This window comes from Pantherophis guttatus, chromosome 2 (genome assembly GCF_059756535.1).
Source record: "Pantherophis guttatus breed Tessera chromosome 2, ASM5975653v1, whole genome shotgun sequence".
In the NCBI taxonomy this organism is placed as follows: domain Eukaryota; kingdom Metazoa; phylum Chordata; class Lepidosauria; order Squamata; family Colubridae; genus Pantherophis; species Pantherophis guttatus.
The window spans coordinates 46294194-46312222 of NC_142064.1; the positions used below are offsets into that span (position 1 = coordinate 46294194).

General features: G+C 36.5%; 1 long non-coding RNA gene across 2 annotated transcripts in view; it reads left to right on the forward strand.

Annotated features, from left to right (window-relative positions):
- Nucleotides 1-18029, forward strand: part of LOC117679097 (uncharacterized) — a 110141-nt gene that overhangs the window by 17390 nt on the left and 74722 nt on the right. For both annotated transcript variants that reach the window (XR_004595271.3, XR_009622351.2), the window contains exon 2: nucleotides 17808-17945. This is a non-coding gene — a long non-coding RNA (uncharacterized LOC117679097). The remainder of the gene's footprint in view (nucleotides 1-17807; nucleotides 17946-18029) is intronic.

Genomic DNA, 18029 nt, shown 5'->3' on the forward strand with positions numbered 1-18029 from the left:
CATGCTCTTAGTTCCTTCCCCTAAATATTGCCATCTGATGGGAGCTAGGAAGCATGGCTTTTCCATAGCAGCCCCTGACATATGGAACACTCTGCCCCGGGAAATTCAGAAGCCCTCCACCTGTTAGTCTTCCATAAGGCTTTGAAAATCCAAGTTTTTCCCAAAGTGCTAGGAGATTAGATGATAGAACATTACCACTAATTGATGCCAGGTTATTGTTGTTTCTAATGTTTTAAATGGTCGAATTTTATTGTTTTTAAAAAGATTTTGTATGTTTTTTACACTTTTAATTGAGAACTCTGAGTTGGTTGAAAGGTGGATGGTTATATAAATATTTTAAATAAATAAAACTCATTCAGTCAATCAATTTCTATAGCCACCCATTTCAGCCTAGTGACTCTGATTTAGAAAACAATTCTAAAACTATAAAAAGTTAAAGCAATTAAAAACAATAAATAATTGGTATTTATTAGGAGAAAACCCACTACTGTATATCAAATTAGTTGTGTTATTGCCTTAATATGCCGTCTACCTACCAACCGGACAAATGTAACTATTTATGAATACTTCATAGCCTAATTAACTGCAACATAATTTGTCTGGTTATTATTTGTTTTTGTCATCCACAATGCATGTGAAAATCAGTTCTACAGTATGATTATAAATTGTGTAGAAAATCCTATAAACAATTACCTGGAAGCCTCCTTTTAGTTCTGTTTGGGAAGCAAAAAAGAAAGACAGTATGGAATGGCACCTTTAGTTATGCTGACTTGATAAAGACCTTGGTGGCTTTTTGGGTGGGATCTGGAAATAAGTCATGAGAAAGAAAATCGTCCAAATGGACATGCCTAATACATAACCAGGAGAACCACCCGGGACAAAGCATTCCAGGCACTATCTTCTCTGAAATATTTGTCTATCTTTTCCTTTTCTTTTTTTTTTTTAAATTGCTTTTAAAATAGTAATAGAAAAAGAAGAGAAACAAAATGCAAAGATACATACATCATCAGAAAATATATAAAAAGTGTTTTAAAAATAAGTGAAAATATACAACAGAAAAAAATAAAAATAAGATATAGAATATAATATGTGGTTACAACACTAAGCAGTTACAATTATATATACAATTATCTAATATAAACATTATTCAAGTATATCTACATATACATATATTTCTATTACACATATGACTATCACACTGTTTGCTTTTTAACTTGTTGCACTTTGTATCTATGAGTTTCATATTTGCTTATAGTTATCCATGGCCATGTCATGCATGTAAATTCATTGGAGAAGTCAATGATGCTAAGAAGGGGCAAGCAAAGAACTTGTTGGTTTGATACCATCAAAACTGATACAAAGATGAACATCCAACAACTGAAAGAAACTGTACTTGATAGGTAGCATGGAGAACATTTGCCTATAATGTCTCCAAGAGCCAGACATGACTGAATGGTTAAAGCTAACTAACTATCCATACAAAGTCCATACCTATAAGTAATTCACTTACTAGTAGCAAGTATAATCACATCTTCGTTCTATTGAGTAAGTGAAGCCATACATTTATCTTTCCAAAGATGATATATCAGTCTCTTAGCTATAATATAGGCAGGACAATCAATTTATGTTGTCCAGTTGTAAAATTCCATGTACTAAGAATGTAATTGGAAAGAATATTTTATTTTCTTGAATATTCTTCAATTTTTAGCTCTTGTCATAGAGTCACATTTAAATAGCACACTACTTTCTTTCAAAACTTTGCAAGTACATAGGATATTTTAAAAATATGTATTTTAAAAAAAGTGTTGTCCTTATTACATCTTCAATAAAATGCTGTCCTAAAAAATCCTTTTCCATACAAAAGTAATGGAGTCCAATAAATTCTAAATATATATATATATATTTGGTAGTATGACATTTATAGTCCATTTATGCGCTAGGTATGGAAGTTAAAACATTCACCCATTTTCTAGCCAATATAGGAATCTTTAAATTCATTGTTCCATTTATCTCTTAACAGGTGCATATCAAATTGATTTATTGATAAAAATTATCCATAGAAACTAAAAATAGGTTACATGCTTACAATCTTTTATATAAATCTTTTGCTGATTGTCACATTTCTCACAGAGACATTTATGGAATAGTACATAATTTGGTTGAATATAAACTGGTTTTATTTGCAGATGATATTCTTCTCTTTACTTATAAACCTCACTCTATTATTATAGTGTTAATGCAAATTATAGATGGCTTTAGAAGAATAGCAGAATATCTTATTAACTGATCCAAATCAGAGTTGATGCTAAGAGATGAAATTTTGATTCTTATCCATTTCAGGAAAATCCATTCTGCATTTGTATCTAATCTATTAAACATTTAGGTATGTGTATACTGAAAGGTTTAAGTTAGTCAGCAATATGTAATATAGATAAAATATATAATGAAACTTCTTCAGATATGGATAGATGGGAGTCATTAAATCCTAGCCTTTGGGGCAAAGTGAAAGCTCTAAAAATGAATAGTATTCCCACATTAATTTACATTATGAGAGGATTCATATTCAAATATTTGGAACGTATTTTTTTCAGAAAATAAACTCTTTGTTTAGATTTTTTTATGGAGTTATTTGATTCCAAGAATGTCAGGTAGCAGTGTGCTGTTACTGAATCAAACGTCACAGACACTGGGTGTGTCTCTTTTTTGTACACAAAGTCACAGATTAGACATCTGCATATATTTTGGACTCTAGTGCTCTCTTTTACTCACATCTCAGCTGAGTTTTATAAGTGCCTGCTTTTGAAAATAGGCACTTTTGCACAGCATGACAGCTGGCCAACAAGGAGTTTAATAATCCAAATTGGTCTAATGTTTGTCAAGATTGTATGCTTTGAATATTTGACAAAATCCTCTTTCCACATCAGACTGCATTCTGCAAATTCTGTAAAGCTAAAAACATTTCTACTGGATGCTGAGCAGTTAACCCATTTCTGTTAAATCAAGAGGCAAACAAACACCGATTTCTGAACAATATTTTGTCCCACTTTTACTAGGCACTGTTACCTTTCTTGTAATCCCGAAGTCAACTTTATAAATGTACCTAATCCAGATTCTTGTTCCTGTTCTCTAAAAAGAACCATTCTATAGGGAATTTATATATATTTATGCAATGTTCAAATATATTGCATACAAGGGTGGGTTCTACTTACCTTTACTACCGGTTCGCAACAGGGTCGTGCAAACGCTCTTCTGCGCATGAGCAGAAGTGTTCTGATGATGTTGGGGTAAATGGCAGAGCCTCCTGCCGGTTCTACTACTGGTTCTATAGAACCGGTCTGAACCGGGGGCAACCCACCACTGATTGCATATGATATTTAAGCAGTGGTGGGATTCAGCCAGTTCGCACCACTTCGAGAGAACCGGTTGTTAAGTTTCTGAGCAGTTTGGTGAACTGGCTGTTGGAAGAAATCATTAGGGCAGAGAACCGGTTGTTAAATTAGTTGAATCCCACCACTGTAATTAAGGTACCATTATATTCATCCTGTTATTGTTTTATCTTGGAGCTCAAGTCACAAATAAACTGGCCATATGACTATTTGCCATGTGCCCCCATGTTATGAACTATCTAAGGAGTTGCATATGGGTAGAACAGGTAAAGTCATATTCACTGGACCATATTAGTAAAGTAAACAACAAAACATAGCCTCTGTATTTGCCTTTCTCTCTTCTGAATGCATGCACAAATGCTCACTCATGCAAAAACATAGGTACCTGCAGGGCCCATACTGTGCCATTCTTCAAGCCACATTTTAAAAGGAACAACACTGTTCTGTCCATACTGTATGTAGGAGCTAGAACTTGGAGGGTTATTTAAAGTAGGCAGCCATCCAGCTGGGATTACCCTTGCACAAAAGTGGAAACAGATTAACATACCATCAGAGGAAATAGTGATTAGAAAAATTCTTGAATGCGCAGAACTGGATAAAATGACTATGGAAATAAAGGAAAGAGAAGATTGGGATTACTATAAAGTGTGGAATAAAATGTATGAGTGGCTAGAAAACCAAAACCAAAATAAAAAATAGGAGATTTAATCTAATATCTATTAAATAAAAACCAAAAGCTATTAATTATTGTTAATGCTAAATCATTGACTATGTAAATAAGTATAATCTAAATATATGTAACAAATGTGGTTATAATAGTTATCAAAAGTTGTTATAAAGAACTGAAGAAGCTGAAGAGCCTTGATGGCGCAGCAGACTAAAGTACTGTTAAGTAGTACCAGCTGCCTGCAATTATTGCAAATTCAAACCTCACCAGGCTCAAGGTTGACTCAGCCTTCCATCTTTTCGAAGTAGGTAAAATGAGGACCCGGATTGTGGGGGCAATAAGCTGACTTTGTATAAAAAAGAACACTGCTTAGGGGGGCCCGAAAGCCCTACTAAGCAGGTATATACAAAAGTATGAACGCTATTGCTTAATGCATTGTAAGCCGCCCTGAATCTCCGGAGAAGGGCGGCATATAAATCGAACCAATAAATAAATAAATAAATAAATAAATAAATAAATAAATAAATAAATAAATAAATAAATAAGTAAATAAAGGATAGAAAGATAAAGTAGAAGAATTGAATATAAAAGCAGAATATACTTGCCAATGCAGAAGGCTGTAAAAATAGTGCACATTGTTATGTTTGTCTTGTTTTTTACTGTGTTTTTGTCCTTTTTCCTCCTGTTTTTAAAGGTGAAAAATGCTTAATAAAAACTATTTTTTAAAAAAAGTAGGCAGCCATCAATTCTGTTGACAGCCCTTGAAAATGAGAAACATCAAAAACACAATAATGTCAATGAGATGAGAGTTTTCAAATTGTGTGGCTCTATGAACTTCTAATCCCTGCTGTATTTTTGCAAATTTGGGAAGACGTCAACTGAATTCTTACAAATGATTTAATTGTGCTTTATAACCTATTATATAATTATGTCTTGTCATTCATAGGTTTATTAACACTTTTTCATTTTTATCGAACACTGTGACCATGAACAAACATTTCCAGAAAGCATCAATTGTTTTGTCACATGTCATTTTTTTCACATGATAATTGTGTGTGGGGAAAAAAAGTATCCTTCAACAATGAGCTAGCTTTTTATATTCTACATCTGCAACATCTTTCAAGCATTTTTAAATTTAAATTTATATTGAAGTATTATGAGAGAAAAAAAATTCAGGAGTGAGTCAATGAACACAATAATTAGAGGATAGCTTATTATTGGAAATATGCTTCATTCTTGTTCATTTATAGAATTAATTCTAAAATTAAGCAAGAATATAGGCAATCATATTGACTGATGGATTTTGGAATGTAATTTATTAGTGTTTATGATTGCTGATAGTACCACTTGATCCATATCTCAGGGAAAGAAGCTATAACTTAATTTCTCTCTCTCTCTCTCTCTTTATCTCTCTCCCTCCTTTCCTCCCTCCCTCCCTCTCTCTCTGTAAACCTTCTGTAATGGAAGATCCATTGAAGTAAAGGTAATTGAATTCAGTAGAACATATCGAGAGGCAAGTGGATATAAGTCTGGAGTTTATGTTACTATTTCAATCTATGAAATATCTAACAATTTAATATCAAATATTTTTTTTAAAAAAAACAAAGAAAACTGACAATCTGCCAGTTTTAGGATTATACAAGTCTACTTTTGATGACTCCTACAATATTCAAGCTTCCAATACTACAATTTTATTCATATTATCAGGATTGTTAGTGGACACAGAGAGATAGAGACCAAGATGTAGGTAATAGAATAGTTCATTCATTTAGTAATTCAATTGAAATAAAATCATATTTTATAAATTGTATGAGACACGGAGGAATTTCCTGACAGAAAATTAATCAGTGGGACGATTTTCTTTCAGAAGTTGTGAGCGCTCCAACACTGGAGGTTATTATGAAGAGATTAGACAACCATTTGTCTGAAATGGTATAAGGCTTCCCGCTTGAGCAGAGGGTTAGACTAGAAGACCTGCAAGGTCCTTCCAACTCTGTTATTCTGTTAAGGCACAAATTACTTTTTTAAAGTTGTCTGCCATATTTATAAAGATTTTGGGAATGAACTGCCCAGAAAAAGAAATATTTTGTAATATTTTCTCACATGGGAAACCAAGGAGAATGAATTCTTGGAGAAGGGGCATGACTTACCACCCCCTTCTTGGCCATATCAAAGCTAAATGAGTATAAATTCACATTGCAAACAGATATCTAAAGCAAATTCTTATCAGTTTCAATGATTTTTATTAGGAATCATGGGTATTTACAGGGGACAAGTGATGTGACATAAATTGTGATATTATCTCGCAAATTACACTCTACATATCATTTATGTTATGATATGATTGATACAAATTACATAATGTGGGTATAATGCCTTAAATGGAAATTGAATTTCTAACACTAAATTCTCTCCCTGCCCCCGCTTCTGCTTCCTCCCTACTCCCCCTCTCTCTGCCAGATTTTAATAACTCTGTCTTCACCTACTTTCTCTAATATATTATCCTTTAAATATGTTTGGACTACAATTCCCAGGATTCCCAATAAGATGATGCATAAAATGGGGAAATTGATGTATCTGAACTGAATTCTATCAGCACATAAGGATAATGAGAAGAAAGGCAGATGTAAAATACATAATTTAAAGTAAAAAAAGTCCTGTGCATTGTAACTTCTATGTAAACATTCTGCTGAGTGCATGAAATTGGAGGCTGTCTTTGCCATCAAAGCTGTACTACCTAGCTTTCTGTTCTCTCATAAATTAAGAAAATTTTCTGATAAAAAGGGTTGCATTAAATTAAGTATTTTCTAACAGTTATTACAATTAAGAAGGCAATCGTACTCAGGCAAGCTGAAATTTTCATAGGGACGCATGCAGAATTTTATTTAAATTTAAAAGTTGATTCTTAGCTAGAGTGTGATAGTCTTAAACTTAGAGTTTATTTTCTTCTTGTCACTTCTTTGTTCTCAGTTTTCTCAAGAAAAAAAAGTAAGTTCAAAGGTCTCAGCTGATCAGCACAGCTAATTTTTTTTCTATTGATTTTCAAATCCAAATGGTTTTGGTTGTTTTAAAAGATAAACAGATAAAATCTAATGTCAGATTATGGGAAAATATATTTAGCACAAAGATAGGAATATTAAAATTTCTTGAATGTTTTCTCTATTCCAATTGTTATTGAGCAAAGCTCTGTTCCACTTCATTTCTGTAGTTTCCCCCACCAAATCTATTAATGCTAAAAATGCAAATCAACAAGCTGTTTCAGGCTGACAAGAAATATACTCAGTCATGGCATTCCTCTTGGCTAGGACATTAAGGTTAAGCTATACATAACTGTCATATTGGACATTTATGCATGTGAAATTTGTTCTTTACATTATCACATTGTAAAAGATATTTATAGCTAAGGTCGTTTGCCGGAGAGGTCAAAAAAGTCAAGATGGCAACTCTGGAAGTAAGATTACATTTGCCATTTTTAATTTTTTTTACATCTTCCTATGGCTGCTCCTGTTTCCAACATTAATATCCTTAATGTAGAAAGAAAGCCATAAGCATCAGTGGAAATAGAATGTTCTGCCATAGTGTGTCTTTTCCCCCCCATATGTCTAATTTCTAGAAGATTTTTTTTTAATTCCTTGAGTGGGTGGGGTTGCAATACAAAACTCTGTAGAAGTCATCCAGCACAGAGGCTTTTTGGGAATGGCGTGAATTGCATAATTTGTGTCATTTGCATAATGATGCCATGATGCACATGCTGTCATTTGCCTCCTTTGATTACAAATTAGAAACAAATTCCTGCTCACTCAATATTCAAGTAGAAGATTATAAATACTGTAATGCTCTCTACCTGGGGCTGCCCTTGAGGACCACTCGGAGGCTTCAGCTGGTGCAGAATGCATCCGCGCGGGTTGTGATGGGAGGGTCCTGATACTCCCATGTTATACCTCTCCTGTGCGATTTGCATTGGTTGCCGGTTGCCCTTCAGGTGAGATTCAAGGTGCTGGTGATGACCTATAAAGCCCTACATGGCTTAGGCCCAGGATACTTGTCAGACCATCTGCAGCCAGCAATGGCTTCCCATCGTCCGGTGCGTTCTCACAGGGAGGGCCTTCTCCGTCAGCTAGACAATGTTGGCTGGCGGCCCCCAGGGGTAGAGCTTTCTCTGTGGGCGCGCCCACTCTTTGGAATCAACTCCCCCTGGGGCTTCGGTTGGCTCCTGACCTTCGCACCTTCCGCCGCGAATTAAAAACATGGCTGTTCACATCGCCCAGCCTGGACTGAGGGTTTATTGATTATTTTAATGGGTTTTAATATATGTTTAAATTATATATTTATACATTTATGTATTTTATGTATGTATATTTATGTATTTTATGTCTTTTATTGGTTTTGTTTTTACTTGTTGTGAGTCCTATGGAGATAAGTGAGAGGTAGATGACTCTAGTATTGCTTTCCATTTAGTCATAGTGGACTTCCCACATTAGCAGAGAATTGAATTAGATGATTTTTTTAAAAGTTAAATGTCATCTGAGCAGAAAATATTTTATAAATTCTATCCTCCTCCTCATCCCACCACCACCACCACCACCACCACCATCATCATCATCAAAGTTTAGTAGTTAAACTTTTGGACAGAAACTAGGGACACTATGGTATCTAATGTCAGCTATAGAAATTAAGTAGAGATTTTGTGCCAGTTATTCTTTCAGCCCATTCTATCCCACATGATTGTTGTAGAGACAAATTGAAGGAAGGAATGTTATGTAAACTACCCAGAACCCCTTTAGGAAAGGCAGGATGTAATTAATTTGTAACTTGTACCCAAAGATCATCATCATCTTATTCTGTGCTATAATATCCTCCTCCTCTATATAATATCCTCCTATTTCTCTTCCTCTTCCTCCTCCTTCTCCTCTTCCTCTTTTTTTCTTTCTCTTCCTCCTCTTTCTCTTTCTCCTCCTCTTTCTCCTTCTCCTTTTCTTTTTCTTTTTATTTCTCTTCCTCCTCTTCCTCCTTTTCTTTTTCTTTCTCTTCCTCTTCCTCCTTTTCTTACTCCTCTTTCTCCTCCTTCTCCTTCTCCTTCTCCTCCTCCTCGTTTTCTTTTTCTTTCTCTTCCTCCTCTTTCCCCTCCTCTTTCTCTTCCTTTTTCTCCTCCTCTTTCTCTTCCTCTTTCTCCTCCTCCTCTTTCTCCTTTCTTCTCCTCCTCCTCTTTTTCTTTTTCTTTTCTCTTCCTCCTCCACTTTCTCTTCCTCTTTCTCCTCCTCCTCTTTCTCCTCCTCCTCCTCCTCCTCCTCCTCTTTTTCTTTTTCTTTTTCTTCCTCCTCCTCTTCCTCCTCTTTCTCTTCCTCTTCCTCTTCCTCTTTCTCCTCCTCCTCTTTCTCCTCCTCCTCTTTCTCCTCCTCCTCCTCCTCTTTTTCTTTTTCTTTTTCTTTTTCTTTCTCTTTCTCTTCCTCCTCTTTCTCCTCCTCTTTCTTCTCCTCTTTCTCCTCCTCCTCCTTCTTTTTCTTTTTCTTTCTCTTCCTCATTCTCTTCTTCCTCTTCTTCCTCTTTCTCCTCCTCCTCTTTTTCTTTTTCTTTTTCTTTCTCTTTTTCTTTCTCTTTTTCTTTCTCCTCCTCCTCCTCCTCCTCCTCCTCCTCCTCCTCCTCCTCCTCCTCCTCCTCCGCCTCCTCCTCCTCCTCCTCCTCTTCCTTTTTTTACTACTTCAGGTTTTGAGGGAGATACAAAGTTCTGGTTCTTGCACTTCTGGCCGCCTCAACCATTGTTATCTGGTGCTGTTGCAGTGTGTCCTCTCAGTTCCAATCACATGTCCAAGTCATGAGAGGTGGTAACAGGACAAAGTGAGGAATTGCTAGGATTGGGTGAAGTATGGCATGGCCTTGTGCCACTGGACTGCTACAGCAGTTATGAAAGCATCCTGGACCATCCTGAAATGACCTGGCACCAGAGGATCTGCTGAAGCAAGCTGGCAATGGATAATATATTGCTACAGAAATTACAAGGAGATACAATGGACTGATCTATTCTATACTGCTATGAAATTATTAAGGCAGAGTCTAAATATGCAGCTCTCTATATTAATTTGCAGATCTGAAAATTGCATAACTCTGGAAAGTAAATGACCTGCATCATATATTGAGGTGACCTGTGTGCATGTATATGACACCTCAATCTCCTGTAGAAAACTGACCTAACTGGACCTGGCTTGATAAAAGCTTGATGGAATTTCATTATCTTCTCTGTTTTGTTGTGTCTCTTTATTTTAGAAATATCAGGAATCTCTTTTCCATTTATTTTTGAGATGTTAAAGGTAACTCAAGGGAAATCCGAAAGCTATGAATACAAATTGTTCAGAAAATGAGAGGAAATCCGAATCAACCTTGAAGACATGCTTGTTAAAAACAATTCCATGCACTCAGCATTCTGAATGTTTACAATTTCTCATTATGGGATCAGTCGATGATACATGTAAAAAGATGCAGGACAAATTTAAAAAATGACCCAGAAGAGCAGATTCCATTCATTTTATTTCTTTAAAGCAGTGATACCTTTTTCAGCCCTTGAAAAGTCTGGCTTCTTGAAGAAACTGCAAAAAGGTGTTATCTTTTAATGGCAATAGTTTTTCCACAAACTGCTTATTCCCCATCCCACCATCACTACGAGTAAGTAGATCCCAAGTAGAAAATATCTAAAGGGAAATGATGTCAAAAAATTGTACTCAACTCTTCTTGCATCAGCTAGAAGACTAGACTTGATGACGTCTGGTATGTATGTATGTATGTATGTATGTATGTATGTATGTATGTATGTATGGATTGATTGATTGATTGATTGATTGATTCGATTTATATGCCGTCCTTCTCCGGAGACTCAGGGCAACTTACATGTGTTAAGCAATAGCCTTCATACTTTTGTATATACCTGCTTAGTAGGGCTTCCCCCCCCCCCACCCCAAGCAGTGTTCTTTTTTATACAAAGTCAGTTTATTGCCCCCACAATCCAGGTCGTCATTTTACCTACCTCAGAAGAATGGAAGGCTGAATCAACCTTGAGCCTGGTGAGATTTGAACTCGCAGTAATTGCAGGCAGCTGGCAGCTAAGTGCTACTTAACAGCACTTTAGTCCGCTGCACCACCAAGGCTCTTGGTATAAACTGGTATTCCCCAGCAATTCATAAACTGCAAATATCTGCTCAACTGAATATGAAGAGAGGACTATACTAGGAGAAATATAGGATGAAAGATCATACTTGCTTTATAAAGCTTTATAATTTTTTTTCTGCATAATCTACTGGACAAAACAGAAGTATCTCTAAATTATAACTATTCTGAGATAACAGAAGACACTATTTTTAAAAAATCAGGTTTTCAAAGAATAATATTGCCCCCTTCTGGTTGTACTCTCCACTCAGATTGATAGCATATGAAAAACCATTAAAACAATGATTGCACTCTATTTTATTGTATTAGACTAGAATATAAAAAGCTGGTGTAAACATAGAATAATATATCATAGTCTGCATTTCTGTTTATAGAAAAGTAAATGAAGAATTCAGGTGAAGGGAAGTGATAAATTGAAATTGATTGCTAGATTACTTCCAACAATTTCTATATTACTCCTTAGCAAGTGAAAGACAAATAAATCATACTGAAGAACATTTTAAGGGAAATAATATTGGCATGATCTAAGGAGGACTTTTTCCCCTTCAAAGCACTAAAACAATTAGTATTTCTTCATAAAACAGAGCTGGAGAACCTTCCACATAATTCTACAAAGCAAAGCAAAATTCAAGTACAAATCAAATACTCAATTTAATGAATTATTTAAATCCTATAATATAGAGATATATCTTGAAAATACCTACATTATTTAATGAAAGAAGTTGACCCTAGTTTTGAAGACAGAGTTTAAGATGAATTTTTTTTGTAGAAGACAGCAGGTAAATCAACAACTGGGAAGAAACGATATAACAGTAAAGGAGAATATTTGTAGCTCAGGGTTGAAATGAGAAGTCCTTGGTGCTCTTTGAGCTTGGTTGTTTTCTTGCAGACGTTTCATTAGCCAAAACTAGGTTAACTTCATGAGTGCTAGGATATTTCATTACCCAAAACTAGTTAACTACTGATGATGTTACCTATAGTAGTTTGGGTAATGAAAACAGCTGCAAGAAAACAACCAAGTTCAAAGAGCACCAAGGACCCATCATATCACTAAACCTTTGCTTGTGAATTCAAATTCTTTGGCAAGAACTCCCATTACCAAGACTGAGGCAAACAACCTCAAGCAGCAAAATCAGTCCTCTGAACCCCAGCCCAGCTGTTTTCATAGGATGAAAGAAAGAAGCATGTGTCATACTAACTATACCAATTCTCTCCACTTACCTCTTATCCTTGTGTGGGATGGAAGATTGCATTATCAAGTAAAATTCAGTTGAAAATCTAATCAGCTTCTGTATGTGATGGAGGAAAAGGAAGAAGGAATCGACCAGATGTGTTTAGTAAGGTTATCCTCAGGGAATAGGCAGTTACAGGTAGTCCTTGTTTAGTGACTGCTTCTTTTAGCAACCATTTCAGTTATGACAGTGATGAAAAAGTAAGCTTATGATTATGCCTCATGTTTATGACTTTCGCAGGTCTGTAAAGCAAAGGAAAACTGAAGTAAGATCATAAGCACAGGAGCAGATTTACTTAGCAACTGCTTTGCTTAATATCTGAATTGCTGGTTCCAATTGTTATCACTAAATGGGGACTAATTGTATGAGTTTATTCCTCTAATCATGGAGCCATAGGAATCAGCAAAAAACAAAAACAGGGAAAAGAGAATAATGTGTAATAAGTAAATAAACTATAACATAGGGATTGTACAGGTTGGAGATGAAACTGCAATTATACTGGAAGTGATTGAAAAATAATTATGCAGCAAACAAATTTAATACTGTTCAAGAAATTAACTAACAAGCTTCAGAATTTCAGTCCTGTTAATGATACCTTTGATGCCACAGGACAAACAGAATGTGGGACTCTTACTTTTTTTGCAGCAAATATGAAATTAGTTGTTTGCTAAAAGCCTTAGGACAAATGACTATATGTATGTCTTAATGTTATCAAACATTCCCTGACAATTCTTGCTGTGGAACTCATAGCTGTTTTTCCACCTGGAAGAACGTGATAAGTGCAATTTATTCTTTTAATTATTATTCATTGTCATTCTACAACTAATGCTTAAAAATTCTTACCACCATGTTCTGCCACAAAATTAGAATGCTATGCTTTCTCAATAGTCCAGGTGATGAAACTTGTAACCAGGTATTTTCTATAAATTATGTTGGGCCATTTGGGGGTCTGAGAAAACCCATGGCTTAGTTTATGTTTCTCTAAGAGCACCATCCTAAATGCAATTCTAGGAATTTATATTCCATTGAAATTTTTAATGCACTAGGGATCAAAGCCTATCCTGCTTTTTCCCACTGGCTGCTACATTGTGAATCATTCTTTAAAGCAAAGGATTACATTCGACTATCTATTTCAACACAGCTCATATTACCATAGGAAACAAAATTGTATCTATGGGGCAGAAGGAGCAGAGTTTTACAGTACTTTGAAGCAAAATCTCTTGGTAATAGGATAGTGAGACAAGGCATTAAGACAGAAGCGTTGAAGAACAAGCCTTAGCAATGCTTAGAAAAGATGACAGTTTGGAGAGAAAATCTGATACATTTGAAAAACAGATAGCATAGTATATTGTATGCTACAATAGCCCAAAATATAAGATATAACATGGAACATCTTCCAGCATTCAGACAAATAGAGTTATTGGTTCTATGTTAGGCTAATAAATCAGTCACCAAATTGCTCTAGAGCAGGGGTATCAAACCCGCATCATTACAGCGGCATCACATGACGTATTATGACTTTTTCCCCCTTTGCTAAACTGGACATGGGCGTAGCCAGCGCATGACGCATTTGGCCCGCAAGCTGTGAGTTTGACAGCTCTGCTCTGGACCTAAGGATCAGTCTCTCAGTCATATAGTTAATGTGAATGACTAGTCACTATTTCAAAAAATGCATCAGTAATCCATATTCCTAAATTCTTAACAATGTCCCCCAGTCTACGAAATGTGCAAAGAAATGATAACTGAGCTACAAATGCCCCAGTCAATAGCACTGAAGGCTGCCCAGAAGTCTAAGGGAATTAGAAGGGGCACATTCAGTTCCTAACAAGGCCCACAAAAGTTCCTAAGAAAGGCTCATGCTATTCCTGTTCTGTGGGCAGATACTAATTAAATCCTGATTAAAAAGGAACAAAATGCTCTGCTTCCTCTATGTTGCCTTGACCTCTACACTAACAACCATCTCAATAATATTCTCCTAAAAGGGTAGCTTAGAGAAAGGGCAATGGTTGTCAACTATAGATAGATCCAGGATGGTGCTCTGAAAGATAGGGGTGCCTCAAAATCCCTTTCAAGTGGTTGGCATTATTCCATGAACACGAAGGCATTGTCATCCATGTCCACATAGATGATGGCTTCAGAAGAGAACAAGACCTAGCCTACAAATTGCTGGGTAAACCCCCACTCATCAGAGAGAAGACACCATAAGTATTCCCAGATAAACCGGCAAGAGTCTGCCCTGCAACTATCGGACTCATTCACGAGGAACTGAAATGAGTGATAGGTGAACATGAGTGATTGTATTGGCAAAATGCTCTACAAAACAGTAATAGGAGCAAGGTAACAGATCTAATTGCTTCACCCTCCCTAAGTGAGAGCTGTTTATCCTAAATGAAGTTACTGCTTAAGAACCCACCAGTGCAGTCAGGAAGGAATGATGTTTCACTTCCATTATTACTATGATGCGGGTTTAAATTTGAGTCTGTACACTTGCTTTGTCAGCAAAAAAATATATTTTTATTCTTCAGTGCTATAGGCATTTCTTCTGCATAAATCTACTTGGTAAATTAAGGAACCATCCAAAATTAGCCAGCAGAGAAAAACCTCTTAGAAGCAACCAGATCAAATACCCAGTTCTTATTGCCAATGGCTAACCAAGTACTCAATGGAAAGCTTTTCTGCAGGTAAAAACCAGCAGCCTGCCAGAACGATTCAGATCCATAAGGCATCTGAGGCAGACCTCCTTTATTGATCTGTTTATTCTACAGAGATCATAGGCGTCAGTTAAACTCATATGCACTAGAACAGGGGTGTCAAACTTGCGTCGTCATTGAGGCATCACGTGACATATCACATCTTTTTTTCTTCTTTGCTAAACCAGGCATGGGGGGTGGGCCAGCGCATGACACATCCATTCCGGGGGCTGCAAGTTTGACAGCCCTGCACTAGAAAGTGATTATTTTAGCAAAGTGTTAAAAAATGCTCTTCTGCTTCCAATAACTGCTATTGGAATTCCTAATGATTGTCTATAAGAAAAGAAAAAAAGAAAAAGAAGGTAAATGTCCCTGTGAGTGAGGAATGGCTGATGGGGAGGGGAATTTTAATGGCACCTTGGCTGCTTTAGCATTGTTTGAGCAAACAACTCAGCCTTTGTCAGGAATGACATGATAACAGTCTCCAAAAATCTGAGAGGCTATCACAGAGAAGAGGGGGGTCAACCTATTCTCCAAACACCTGAAGAATTAACAGATGGACTCTTATCAAGGAGACACCCAACAAATAAAGAGAAATTTACTGATTGAGAATAATTAATCAGTGGAATAGCTTGCTTCCAGAAATTGTGGTTGCTTCAGCACTGCAGTTTTTAAGAAGAGGTTTAAGAAGAGGAGCCATTTATCCAGAATGGTATAAGTTCTCCTGATTGAGCAGGAGGTTGGACTAGAAGACCTTCAAGGTCCCTTCCAACTCTATTAGTCTGTATTCTGGGATCCTTATGAATCAAGTTTGGGATTGCTTGGCACAAGCCCATATACACCTTGGAGCCCATAAATGCCTCCTGAACTCTATCCAACCAGCTCTGAATCCATGGAGATGAAGTCACCCAATAACAGCAGGCATAGGAGCTCAAACACCAGCCCCCAGATCAGTGGTGGGTTGCTCCCGGTTCAGACCAGTTCACAAGAACCGGTAGTAAAACTGACTACCTGACCCGGACGTCATCAAAGTAGATCTGCACATGCGCAGAAGCTTCTGTGCATGCGCAGAAGAGCGTGCGCGTGGGCACAATGCAAACTGGTAGTAAAGGTAAGTAGAACCCACCCCTGCTCCAGATCAGATCAACTTGAGTAAGGGTCATGCAGGAGCAGCTAGCCAAATCAGCAATAGGATGTATACTAGTATTTTATTCCTATAACACAATTTAAGGTCTAGGCATTCCACTCTTACAGTAAACAGAGTCCCTGGATATAGGCAAACTGCCTTGTTGGACTTCAGTCTACAATTCCCATAGTTCTCAGCATTTCCAATACATATGAAAGTGACTCACTTGGGAAAGTAATTTAAAAATATCTAAGCAAGGTACATTCAACCATCTATTTAAAAGATACAGGTGCTTGTTTTTTTCTTTAAAAAAAACCCTGCTATCTTTTGCTACCCCATAATCCAATTTGCTTTAGAAAACAAAGACTATTGATGTCCTTTTCAACTGACAACAGAATTTATTAATTCAAGGGGGGAAAAGAGTACCCAGAGAACTGTTATCTGAAATGAAAATAAATAGCAATCATTGTGTTTGTTAAACAAATTGAAATATTCATTACTAGTAATCTATATCCCTTTAAAGAGAAATATTTATATATTTTTTTCAGACTCTTAGTTTTTGGAACTGATTGAACTATTTAATACAAAATATCCTTGGAACAAATCTTGTCTATGTAAAAGAACCCCAAATTACAGAGTGCGAAAGTATTCCTCTTCAGCCATAGATAATTCTGATACAGACAATATTTCCATTTCCGCAACAGTTGCATGTTTTTGTATGAAGCAGGCCAAAACGTAATAGGACTTGAGTCCCACATGAAGATTTAACAAGAAACAATGAACTATAAAGCTTTTGAGCATTAACTGTTCCATATATTATATCCTAAGCACAAAACAAAACAAAACAAAACAAAACATTTCCCTTGCTAAAACAAGAAAATGAAGGATGCACAGTATGCAGGAAGGAAGGGGTGCCCCAGGGCTTCTGGAACATTCTGGAATTCTCTAGAAAAAATCATTTCAAGGTTGGTAAATTTTGCACATCCTTAGTATTTTTCTAATGTAATTGGCTACAACATGCTGCTTTGGTTCTTTTGCGATAATTTTTATCATACAGAGTTTTCATGTCATGTTACTCACTGCCTCGAGCTTGTAGGGATTAAGTGAATAAAATGACTAAATAAACAAGTGAAATGAATTTTAAAGAGAGAGCAGTTTCGTTTTCATTCTCCGTATATGGATAATATAAATAGAAAATCTTAGCTGGGTATGAAATTCATCTGAAAAGGTCAGGATCTCCTCCCTGTATTGGAGACTCTAAACACATAATATGAGATTGTATTATTTGTAATGTGTATCCCATTTGCTAGAAAAGAGAAGACTTTCTGTAAGTCATGGCTATATATATTTATTGTAGTAACATGGATAATTTTCTTTTCTTTACCCTCCCTCCCACCTGCCCCATCTATCTGTCTGCCTGTCTCTCTCTGTGTGTCTCTGTCTGTCTGTCTCTGTCTCTGTCTCGCGCTCTCTGTCTCTCTTTGTCTCTCTCTGTCTCTCTCTCTCACACACACACACACACACTGTACACCACTGGTGGGTTTCTACCAGTTTGCCCTGGCTTGGGCGAACCAATAGTGGCGGCAGCAGGAGGCTCTTCCCACCTGCCTGGATGTCATCATGGATGCTCTGTGCATGCACAGAAGGGTCGTGTGCAAGTGTGCTCCCAATTTTGAACCGGTAACAAAGGTAAGTGGAACCCACTATTGCTGTACACCCACCACCCATTTATTTCATTCAGAAAAAGGTCTAAACCAAGGGTGTCCAACCTTG